Below are 5473 nucleotides of genomic sequence, written 5' to 3' on the forward strand. Positions count from 1 at the left end.
AGTATTAATTATATGCACAACTCGGGATGTGTGTTTAATTGAATGTGAGCTCGTATGTAACCATACTGAGTGATAGTAGTGTAGTGGCTGACCCTCCAGGTCACCAATAGTGTAGTAGTGTTTTGTTATCCCTGGGCCTAAGAGGCTCGGACTGTAGCTAACAGTCGGGATGGGGGAAATATCTGTCTCGTATAGATCTATACTGTCACACCCCGCTAAAGCAGAAACACAGGGCGTGGCAGTACAAAGGGTTTCATAGAAAAAGTTAAAATACAACACCAACCATAGTATTAAAAATCATTACAATTTTACAATGGGTTTGAACAACTTTTAAATGAAATTACAATGTAAATTGAAATACGACACATGCGAATGCTCCTAAAAGTGAAGTGTCCCTAAGTGCCACTTACTCGATGATTCCTGAAAAAGCATGTAAAACGAGCGTCAACTATAAAAATAGTTGGTGAGTACTCACAAGTTTAACAAAATAATATTGGTTCATGAGTTGAAATCAAAGTTTTGATTAAAGTTTTCAATAATAAAAGTATATTGCTAAAAGGAGTAAATAAGTTTGTAAACACAGTTCATTGTCATCATGAGAAATAAAGTATCTTGCCCAAATAAGATGCAACATACATATTCTCATGAAAGATAAAGTTCGTTACTCAAACGAGTAAACAAGTTTCATTGCTAAAATGAGCAATCAATTTTGTTGCTACAAGAGCAAACAATTTCATTGCTAAAACATGTATATAAGTTTTCAGTAATAAAAGTTCGTTGTTGTAATGAGAAACAAAGTTCATTGCTATAATTAATAAACAAGTTTATTGCTATAATGAGTAACGAGATTCGTTGCTAAAATAAGTATTCAAGTTTCATTGCTAAAATAAGTATACAAGTGTCGTTGCTAACATGGGAATACAAGTTTCGTATGTGCATAAAGAATAGTACATGCATCAAGTTTCCATTCATGAGTTCACAACCCAAGCCTAATGACCGAATCGTGCCCTATTGACTACTATGTGTATCGCAAACATAGTGTATAAAATGGTAAAATGCACTCAAGCGAATCGTGCGAGTGAGGACTTGTCTACCTCCTGATAGCGCTATCCATAATAACCATAGGCTCAAAAGAGTTAATGAGTTGTGTCTAGAGATTCCAGGGACTTAACCGCGATACAGTCCTCATGAATTAAAGTAACATACACATACATACAAAATATAGCAACCAAGTTTCATACGAGTCAAAATAAAAACAACGAATAAAAATAGTTTAGGACATGCTTTTCCACCCCAAAACATTTAAAAACCAAAAATAGGGGAGTGCGTGAATACTCACAATATGCAAAACGTAGCAACCAAGTTTATACGAGTCAATTAAATAAATACAACGGATATAAATAGTTTAGGACATGCTTTTCCACCCCAAAACATAAAAACCAAAAAATAGGGGAGTGGTGAATACTCACAATATGCATTGAGATGATGCAAATGATGCCTTGAGCTAAGATCCACTCGCACCACTATCGATTCCTACAATAATGGTATTCGCTAGTGAGTCTCTAATCGAAATCTAACACTAGTATACTTACTATTATAATAGAATTATGCCAATAATGTGTCAAAATTTAATATTGATAAGTTACAAACATTTTTCTGTGGAAATTAAGTTTCAAAGAATCAATTGTTCTATAACAATTTAAGTGGAAAAATTTCCATTATTGGAATGTTAATATTTAACATTTTAGAGGTGTTCCAATGATTAAATATTCAAAAACTAAATCAATTTAGTTATAAAATTTCCCAAAGTTTTGCATTTCAGTTTTAATTGAAGTCAAAGACCTTAAGATAAATTTTCTTGACTTTTTGAATTGTCTAATTATTTTTCACCATTTAATTCCTTGAATAATCATAAAATCATGGAAAAATATTAAAATGTTAATAAAAATTACCAAACTTATCATTTTGGTTCTAAATGTTTTAAAAGACTTCTAGATTAATTTTTATGAATTCTGGATATGTATAACCATTTTTCATATATTTAATTCTCTAAATAGATACAAATTAATGAAAATTAGCAATGAGTCAGTAAAATTCCCCAAACTTTTTATAACACTTCCATTACGCATACTTAATCCGTGAAAAATATAAAAATGGGTTTCTAAACAGTTTAACCAATTTTTATGATTTTTGTGCATTTATTATAATAAAAATTGAAATAAATAGAAAACAGTTTCCAAAATTACCCAAACTTTTTTCTTACTAATATTAAACATTATTAAGCTGGGAAAAATATAAAAATCGATTTCTAAACTGTTTAACCCAATTTTATGATTTTTGAGCATTTATTCTAATAAAAATTCAAATAAATAGAAAACAGTTTCCAAAATTATCCAAAATTTTTATTTAACTGTTATTATACATAAATAGTCTGGTAAAAATATAAAAAATATTTTTCAGTGGGTATTTCTATTTTTCCTTGTTTTATCCCCTTAAATAATCATTAATTGAAGAATAAATAATAAACAGTTAAAATAAATTACCAAAATTTTTTTTAACATCATTTACAGTGTAAGTAATCTGGGAAGAATACTAAAAGTGGTTTTCATATTGTATAATCCGGTTTTGGGTATTTATGTGTATTTAAGTGTATTTAAGTGTATTTAACCTTAGAAAATAGGAGAAAACTAGTATACAGTAGGGAAAAATCATCAAAATTTTTATGTAACCTCCTACTGTAAAACATGACGTGCTGGTAAAATTTCATGAATTGTGGATAATCAGAAATATTTTTCCTATTTTTAGGCCATTATAATTACCAAAAACTGGGAAAAATAGGAAGGCCTTATGAAAAATTCTGAAATTATTTTTCTGAGTCTCCCACCACAGGTAAGAGATGCGAAAATTGTTAGATAAAATTGTAAAACTCCCTAATGTGGTTTTGTGATTTATTATAGCCAAACAAAAAGAAAATCGAAAATCATACTAAAAAGCAACATAAATCGATTAAATTTAATGAGAGGTCATTAATCACCATAGGAGTCATCTACGAATTTATTCCGGATTTATAGACCTCTGGAAGTATTTTATATAGTTTATTTCCCTATTTTATTGAATTAGTTATAGTAATTCAAGAAAAATGAATTATCTTCTGGAAATTTACAGAGCATCTTATTTTATTAATGGGAATTTGGGAAAAATCGGATTTGGTCAGAAAATGATTTTTAGATATTTATTTAGAAATAAATCTTTCATTAACATATTTGAAAGCTTTTAACAACAAACTTTGATCATCAAGCATCTAAGCTTGAAGATCATTCATGAGTTTGAAATATTCAAAAATTGTTTTTGAAAGAAAAATTTGGATACATGTGGTGATTTTTACCCAAAACTTGTATAAAAGGGAGTTATGTTGATTTTGACTTAGGTTTTGGTCCTCGAATTTCACCATTAACAACATGCATGTTGTTTTTGGGTGAAATCCTACCACCATCATCATCAAAACCGTGAGTTTGTGTGTGTGTATGTTTATGTGTTCATGATCTTTCATTAGAATGGTGTAGAAGAACAAAGAAATGCAAGAAAATCCATGAAAACTTGAAGGAAAATGAAAGGAAATCGTGTTCTACCTTAATGAACACCATTATATGATGAAGATTTTGAGTATCTTGAGTGTTCTTGGACATGTTGGCTGTAAAATTTCGTGGTTCATAGTGGGAGGAAGAGAGAAAATATGTGTGAAGGTATGAGAGAGAAATGAGAGAACATGAGGGAAGATGGAGTGTGAGAGAGAAGAAGAATCCTTTTGTGTTGGGAAGAGGAGAGGCATCTTGGGAGGAGGGAGTCCGACTTTGGAGTGGAGAGAGGGTCTCCCTCTCTTAAATTTTATAAAATTATAACTTTATTTTATAAAAATATAAAGTTTTTATCAAAATATGCACCTTATTTTAATTTTCATTCACAAAACCTTGATTTTTTTTTGCATAGAAATAAGGTTAAATACTAATGACTTAAATTTTATTTTTCTTAAATGCATTCTCATAATTTTTATTATTATAAGATCATATTATAAGTTTCATAATTATTTTTATAGAAATTTTTAAGGTTAAAGTTTATAAATATGAGTTTTTAGGGCATTTAGGGTTTTTGAGAGTTTGTAAGTCTTTGGATATCAAAATTAATTAAATTTTGAGACTTCAAACTATTTTAGAGTTTCATAACTCTTATTCAAGTTAAAATAATGTTTGTAATATATATATATATATATATATATATATATATATATATATATATATATATATATATATATATTTCAATTTATTGGCATTCTATGTAGTGATTCCGAGATTCAAGCGAAATTGAGGAATCAAGTATACTAGTCCTACTCTTCAACTTTGACTTAAGATTCTATGAGACTCTGACCTAGCTTTCTACCAGTAGGTCAAGTGCATGATGTGTGTATATGATTCATGAAATGGTTTTCAAGTCAAAGAGTGACCCTAATATAGATAGTCACTAAAGTTAAGTAGTAGTAGAATTCACATATCAATGTGAAATCTAAGCACATTATCCATTGTTTCTAATTGTTTCCAAGTTTCTAGTAGGTTATAACTTAGCTTCTAGTTACTAAGTCTAATATGTTTAGTGTCTATATGTGCAACTAAGTCTAGTCAAATCTAGAACCGACTCGAATTTTGATGGTTGTCACATATACACGTAATGGTCGCTCTCCCTCCAGGTGATGATGGCTATCCAACGATCGCATAACGATAGGTCATATAGAGAGATAGTGCATCACATTCTGTTGTAGTATTTCTTTCATATGGTATATAGTGTTCTCTTAGTATACTTTGTACTATTCTCTTGATGTAGTTTAAAGTATTTCTTCTTATAGTGGGTAGTGTTTCCTTAGTATAGTGTATAGTATTCTCTTCGTATCGTGTATTGTACATATAGTCTTGTAATTGTACCAACCATAGTGTGTATCATAGTAATATTAGAAATGAGTGGTAATCCTTAACTATACCTATTATAGTTAAATTGAGTACTTGATTGTGTGCCTTCGATATGTAGAATTATCGAACTAGAGTGAAAACTTTTATGTCTAACACATACAAGATATATAACTAAGTATTCAATGATAGTCGGACAGATAACCTAACACCCTAAGTCCACAATCAAACAAGAACAGGAAATAAGGTCAGTTATCAGTTCTAAATCCTTCAATACTTACTTATATAAATATATTGGTGTAGACATGATTTGAAAATAATTTAAGGTTTGAAAATATTGAAAAATTGTTTTAAGACAATTGATTTGTGAAAATGAGGTTGATAAACATTTGAAATAACTTTACTGACCAGGTACTTTGAAAACGTAGGCAATTCTTTTGTTAATAAGTTTTAAATCACGTGTGATTGATACTGTAAAGTATTGAATTCAACTTGTATCCCCCCCCCCCCCATAAAAGCAT

The 5473-nt window shown here is 29.6% G+C and overlaps 1 long non-coding RNA gene across 1 annotated transcript; it reads right to left on the bottom strand.

Moving 5' to 3' along the window:
- Nucleotides 1-265: 265 nt before the first annotated feature.
- On the bottom strand, nt 266-3788 carry LOC128133902 (uncharacterized). The gene is made up of 3 exons (XR_008232206.1): nt 3630-3788; nt 1470-1533; nt 266-420 (listed from the first exon to the last, which is right to left on the bottom strand). It is a non-coding gene; the product is annotated as an uncharacterized LOC128133902 (long non-coding RNA).
- Nucleotides 3789-5473: the final 1685 nt, after the last annotated feature.

The sequence above is a fragment of the Lactuca sativa genome, chromosome 4, assembly GCF_002870075.4.
Source record: "Lactuca sativa cultivar Salinas chromosome 4, Lsat_Salinas_v11, whole genome shotgun sequence".
NCBI classification, from domain to species: domain Eukaryota; kingdom Viridiplantae; phylum Streptophyta; class Magnoliopsida; order Asterales; family Asteraceae; genus Lactuca; species Lactuca sativa.